Source organism: Monopterus albus, unplaced genomic scaffold (genome assembly GCF_001952655.1).
Source record: "Monopterus albus unplaced genomic scaffold, M_albus_1.0 scaffold10.1, whole genome shotgun sequence".
Classification (NCBI taxonomy): domain Eukaryota; kingdom Metazoa; phylum Chordata; class Actinopteri; order Synbranchiformes; family Synbranchidae; genus Monopterus; species Monopterus albus.
In genome coordinates this window covers 1,086,049-1,093,261 of record NW_018127890.1, presented here as the reverse complement: position 1 = coordinate 1,093,261, position 7,213 = coordinate 1,086,049, and the positions used below count along the sequence as shown (strand labels likewise).

Here is a 7,213-nt window from a genome sequence, read left to right as displayed (position 1 = left end):
GAAGGGACAGATGGAGAGGAGAGAAAAAGACAAGTGAAGGGGAAGATGGGGGACGAGACACAGTGATAGATCGAGGGACGAGAACGAAAGAGGAGAAGAGGTACAAGTATAGATCTATATTCTGTCCGTACGAGCAGCCTCTTCTCCCTCTGTGACCTTTGGCTTGTCACTCATAATTAATACAAGATGTAAATGGAGACCTTTCACCTTCTCATTGATATGGAGCACTCTCTGTTTGTGTGTGCATGTGTGAGTTTGTGGCTGCGAGAGAAGCTCATTGACATGGCATAGACTTATGTTGTTGGCAGTCATTTGTCACACAGTTGCCTTCACCACATGTGCTCCATTGTTTAGAATACACAAAGAAAATAAGAAACAAAGTTCCCAGTAAACCTTAAAAGAGCAGGCTATTGTAGGACTGTAACATTTGTGTCTCAGCGTTAGTTGTTAATAATGCAGAGCTGATATATTAGGCTTGAGACTTAAAAGGCAAAATAAAATTGAGGTTTAAGAGAGAGACAGCAAGCAGTCAGTTAAAAGGACGACTAATTTAGCAGACAGGGAAAAGGACATTTTGAACTCATGTTCTGTTCCAGAAGTACAAAAACCTGCTGCAATTTGTAAAACTGTTAATTCCTTAAAGTCCAAAACAACAATATCCTTGTTCCATAGTATGTCATGCAGTTCCCCCATTTGTCTAGACAGAGATTATGAACGGTTTTAAATTATAAATATTGTTTTGTTCTTTTTTTTATCAGCCTTTAATGTACACTGTTTTCCATAAGCTCAAGACAATCACAAGTTAAATATCACCTGCAAGTGTCATAAGCAGTAAGTGAGACAGGACAGGGAGCCAGAACTGGGAAAATGCTGCAGTGGTGACATGGTTGGATGTTACAGATTAGAGAAAAGAAGTTACAATGCTGTATGTTAATGTGCACGCACCGCAGTGTTGGTAAAACTGCAGCTAGTGTTTTGGATGCTTACAAGTTGTTCTTTAAAAGTGTGGGTTGACATTTAATAGTAGGGGTTAGATACTCATTAATTGTAGAATATGGATTAAGATTGTCCAATGAGACACTGCGAATGAGAGGTTTCAGAACTTTTTCTCTCAATCTTCCGTAAATTCACTTGTCTTTTTTTCCACACAATTTCTCACTTTGTGGATGTGCTGTTGTGCTTGTGCGCCCATTTAGTATGTGTACATTTGTGTGTGTATTGATCTCAGGCTAGGCTGGGAACGCTGATCTGTGCCAGCTCGGCTGATTAATGGGGTCGTCATGGCAATCGGACGGAATGAGGGTACGATGCGCAGGCGGCCTGCTGCACTAGACCCCTACGCGCCGCCTGGCACACACACACAGATTCACTCTCCATGCCTTACACCCTCCTGAAAGACATGTTAGTCATGCGCACAGCCCTGTCAGGTTGCCTTTCTTGCACTGTGGTTTCTTTGCTTCTCTTTTGGTTTGTGCTGCTCTTCTTGTCCTGATCTTCCTCTTTGTGTTTACTCTATACTGTTTTTTTCTGGTTTGCTCCCATTTAAGTAGAAGTGCAGGTCAGTTTTTTTTTTCATAGGTTGTCTTTTTCTTCACTGCATCCCCCCTCTTTGGAGAGCCCACTGGGCTGCTGTGTCCATAGCGGCGGAGATTCGAGCTGCTACCACTTACTTTACACTAACCAATTTTGACCACAAGCTTCAGTGGGTGGCAACGATCTCTTTTTTCTTCCATGTTTCACCCTTTCTTTCCTTTTCCTTACTTTTCTGCTCACATCTTTCACTACCTGCAACTCTTCCACTGTTCTCATTTCCTCCACCTCCTCCTCAGTCACTGCTGTTTTCTTCTTTCCCTCACTCCTCACTTTACGTCCTCTTTCACCATACCCTTATAGCTTAATATCCTCAGCTCCTCTCTTCCATCTGCTGGCCTCTCTCACCAGTTTTACTACCTTCTCTTGACTCTTGCACACTTTACTCTTTTTTACATCTCCTCTATCTCTTGTTTTCCCTGACTCCCATTGCACTCCTTTTTCATTTTTCCTTCCACTCTTCTCTCCTCTCTTGCATCTCTCACTGATCTCTTCTTCTCCTTTACTCTTCTGTCCTTTCCTCCCTCCCTTGGCTCTTCCAGATGTTACACTGTGGCCCTTGGGATCACTGATGAAGGGAGACTATGTGCATATATATGTGTGTGTGCATGTGTGTGTGTGTGTGTGTGCGCGCGCACACACGTTACCCTATGTGGATACATATGTCTGAATATGGTTGTGCATGTACGCCTGTGTGCATGTATAACATTTTTGTTTGTGTGTGTATGTGCAACAGTGTGTGTGTTTTTGTGTTTGCTTGCCTGTGTGCTGTATTAATACATCCCATTGATCAGAGCAGGACCCCTGACAGTCATCATCCCTGAGAACCATCTGGCCGACGCCTGACGCTCCCTCACCCAAACACAAGCTGACACCCTATTAATCTGCTACCGCCATGCATACATACGTGTGTGTGTATGTGTGTGTGTTTCTGTGTGTGTGAATGAATGTAGAAATGTGTATGTAAGAGGTTATGTGTAGAATATGTGTTAACATTATTGTCATGTCCATGTTTTTGCATAGGCTTACAATGTGTGTGAGTGTGTGTGTATGCTTTCTAAACCCAAACCATGCACACGCATACAAACGTGTACACACACCACTCTGCCATCCGCCAACAACAGCCGGCGCTGAAGGGAGCTGAAGGGTGCTTGGAAATTAAGGTTATTACACAAATTGAGCCATATGGTCTAAATATTTCAGAGCTGAAATTTACTAGGCAATAAAAATGGCCCCTACCTCGGTAATGGTGTAAATTACAGCTTAACCACCAGCGCTAATGATGTCCTTCTGTACGCCCCGTAACCAACCGTACATGAAGGACACATTGTTTAAAAAATACCCCAGGAAAAGCAAAGGAGAGAGCAGAAAAGAGGAGAGGGGACTGGGATAGAGGAGGAAGAATGAAGTGAACAATGCTAAGCAGGAAGTGAAGAAGGTGAGGAAAGGAGATAAGGGGATGAAGAGAGAGAGAGAGAGAGAGACAGAGTAATATAGAGAGTTGAGTAAGAGAGAGAGAGATAGCAGCATGTTTACAGTCTGTTAGTTTACCATTAAGTGCCATCAGAGAGTGCAGGACAGACAGGGCCAGCCGGCCAACTGTGTCTCAGAGCCGATGTGAGGTTCAGAGTGTGTGTCTGTGTGTCAACCGCACAATCAGAATGTGTGTATTTAGGCATGCGCAGTTGAGTGTGGACATATTCAGAATGTGTGGTGTGTACTGCAGGTGTGTTGAATGATCAGATAGAGTCGAACAAGTAATAGTGTTAAACACATGGTATGAATACAAATGCATTGTTTGGAACACGCAATCGTGTATGTTTATGTGCATGTATAGCCAATGCATATGTCTGTCCTGCCAGGTGCAGGTCATTATCTGAACGCTAACTCTGTGCATGCCAGACCGCATGGAAAAGGTGGAACTCCTTAAAGAAACAGTTTAATATTTGGGAAATAGACTTATTTGCTGAGCATTAATTTAGAAGCCTAATAATACAAAGCTACAGCTGTCAGCCAATTAGTTCAGCTTGGCATAGAGACTAGAAACATGGGGAAACAGCTAGCCTGGCTTTAAAAGTAAAACAATCCACATTATAAATCCTTTTGTTTAATCTGTACAGAAACCAAAGTGTAAAAATGTCACGTCCTAGTTTTACAACGGGTTATGAGCCAGACTTATTTCTTGGCCAGGTGCAGTAACTAACTTGAGTTTCTGCTGGTTGCCTGGCAGCCTCACGCTGACTCTCGGCAAGAAGCTAAAAAAGGATCCCAAAATGTCGAGCCGTTCCTTTACGATATACCTCCAGGGCAGGTCTCAGGGGGGCACAGTCAGTGATTGAACCAGTTGGTAGTTAGTGAAAGGCCCAGGCTAAGTGTCCAGTAATGTCGGAATTATGCAACCAGAACCAAAACTCAAATGAGCATCGATAGCTCATTTCAAACAGCCCAACATGTACAACATGGAGCCCCACCTCATCCTCCAGCCTGCAGACAGGCTTCTCGCTCATATAGTCAATGTATTCATTATTTTTTAAAGTTCACTGGAAATTTTGTTGTTTCTCTACAATACTTGCTTGTTTTCTCTGCAGCAGATCCCTGTATGTTGCCTAGGTGTGGCAGAGTGAGGAAGATGTTTTTCTCATTTGCTTGTTTTGTGTCTTTGCATTTAGCTTTCAGAGACAGTTTCTCATCTTTAGAAAAGCAAAATGCCTGCCACTGATTGCAGTTATATAAATGTATTTATTTTCACAACATTGTTCAGAATTTTAAATAAAGCAGCTTTACTCTGTCACTTGTTGCTTTGAACTTTCAGTTGTCCTCTTTGCATTGTTTAACCACAGAAGAGTGGGAATGGAGGATAGAGGCTGGTCAGAGGCACAGGAATGGCGAGGCTTTGCCCTTGTTCCCAGTGACACCCTTTAAGAAATGCGGGAGGCAGGAGTGGATGGAAGAGAGAGATGCAGAGCTGAGTGCACAGGGTGTGAGGAGGTTGAGAGGGGAGGAGGAGACAGGTGAAGAGAGGAACAAAGGATTAGAAGAGAGGATAAGGAGACTCGGATGCAGAGTTCATTAGGCCCTCGGCCTATCAGACCTTTTACTTAGAGGTCTCCAACTCTGATTGGAGGGCTCTCGGCAAAAACAGCCAAATAATCAGGCTGCAACACTCCCTCTTCTCTACAGGGCAATCTTTCTCTGTCTCCTCATCTTTTTCACAACTCCTCCCCCCTTAGTCCTCCCTCCATCACTACATTTCCATCTGTGTTTTCACTACTTTGGTCACAAATTACAGCTTTTATGTTACTCTCATACACCATCTTTGCACCCTACATTCCCTCCTCTTCTGTCTTCCTCTCATTCTGTCAAGTGATTTTTTTTTTAAGTCAGTTTATATTCTCCTACTTCCTCTTTCTCCCTCTCTTTTTGTGCTCTCGCTCTCTCTCATTCTCTTTCGCTCAGTAATGGCAGGTTGTGTGTTATTGTATGTCTGTCTGTGAAGAGGCTGCACCATCCAGTGCAGTGCTCTCCACTTGTCTTAATGGGGGCTGAGTGCTGCAACCACGACATGATGGTCATCACTTTAGAGGAATGCCAAGTGTGTCTGTGTGTGTGTGTGTGTGTGTGTGATGACAGAGTCCACTCAACTCCTGCTGTGTGTGTGAAAACTTGTTACTAAATCCTTGTCAAGTATTTGTTCTGGAAGCGGGCAGTACTTCTGACCATAGTGTGGAGGAGGCTTTCCTGCCCGTCTCTCTGCCTGATGGCGTCTCACAGCGTGGACATGAATGCAGCGTCTTTGCGATTATATTTGGCAGTCACTTTAATGTCCATAGATTGGTAGTGAGGGGTGTAAAGACAGCAGGTATGCCAAAGAAGACTAGTATTTGTAAGATACTGGTGTCTGTCTGTCTATATTTTGAACCCTTCATCGAGTGGAATTTTAAGACAGTCCCAATGTTGTATAATCTGCAAAATGTTAGCTATGATTTATTTTGGTTAAAAAAAAGTCCAAAATTGTCCAAAGTTAACTCCAGTTTGGCATCGATTTCAATTTTATTTTGTTCACCATCTCAACAGAAAAATGGAAATTACTTGTGCTTGTTTTTTTTATTTAATTTGTTCTACTAACCAGTCATTAATTAAAGGCTTGATAAATAACGTTTTTGTATTAAATTGTGCTGCCTGACAAAATAAAGCTCAGATAAAATTACATTCATAGACAGTGATTCATTTAAATTTCAGGAGATATCTGTGGAAGCATACTGTCCCTCACTTGCCAGAGTTTGTCCACTCGTATTTGGCCACATCACACACAAATACACACTAAATGTGCTGTTCCTGGGGTCTAGAGCCGCCAAAGCCAATCATGGCTGTCGGTGTGAAGTGGGCATGCCTGTTCCAGACGCCTGCAGTGCTGGCCGTAGACAAAACACATGCCTAATGGCACTCTGTGTGTCTGTGTGTGTGTATGTAATGCACAAACGGCTGTAACCTCTGTGTCAGGGTTTGTGTAATGCACACTGACTAGTGGGGACACCCATGCAGGGCATTTGCAAACAGACACAGGGGCAATTGTGCCAGCAGCACTGAATTAGGCAAACACACGCAGACACACAAACTTGGCTTGAGAGCTTGGCATGGGGTGCAAGAGAGCAGTGTGGGGTTCACTGGCTCACCTCAGAAACCTCCGAAAACAATTACTGGTCTCACAGGCCTGGTCAGGGCACAGCTTGTACTAATGGACTGGACTGAAGGCTTCAGTTGAATTGAGCTGAACTGAACTGAATCATGTCTTATCATAGTATATTTTACCTCACATTGAAAGAACTGAAACACATAGGAAAAAGTGAAACAGCACAGTGCTTTATTATCTCTCCAGGATGTAATATTACATAGCAGAGAGACCAGAGAAGACCTGTGGAGAAAACCCACTTGAAGGCAGACCAGTCGGAGCCCACTCACCTGTCATTAGACATGGTTCTTTCATTTATGTTCTTAGGCACTCATTTTACTTCGACTTGCACATCCATGTGTGCATGTGTGAGTGAGAGACAAAGAGAGAGAGAAAGCGTACATGTGTGTATGTCCATGTAGCCATATGCTAATATTGGTCCATCTCCCTGTCTCTGTCTCTCTGCGGGGCCCAGTGCCGGGACCGTTGTGAGATAATCAGCATAATTCTTTTGACAAATACACATGGTTATTCTTAATTAGTATCACACAATGTCCCCCCGGCCGCACCATGCCTCTCCACCTGAATATTACACACACACACAGATGTGCAGCTGCAGACACACACGCTTCCAGGGACACATGGGTACAAAACAAGATGCATGTGGGTGCGGGCTTGTTAGGATACATGCAAATGCACAAACATAAACACCAGTACTGATATATGTGCACAATGAACAAGGACCCTTTTATATTGACCCTACAGAAACACACACACTGTCCAGAAGACTCCTGCTGTAGCTGCTACACCAAAGAGAAGACAGAGTGAGGAAATAAAAGATTGAATAGATTGCTTCCTGGGCCTCAATGCTAAACTGTGTTGAACCATGTAAGATCTGAGGGCTCTTTAATGTATAAATTAGCAAGACCTCTTCCTGTCCCTTCTCTTCTTTCC

General features: G+C 43.4%; 1 protein-coding gene across 1 annotated transcript in view; it reads left to right on the top strand.

The window, feature by feature from the left end:
• ush2a (Usher syndrome 2A (autosomal recessive, mild)) overlaps positions 1 to 7,213 on the top strand; it is a 208,689-nt gene that overhangs the window by 181,574 nt on the left and 19,902 nt on the right. The gene's annotated exons all lie outside the window — the stretch shown is intronic.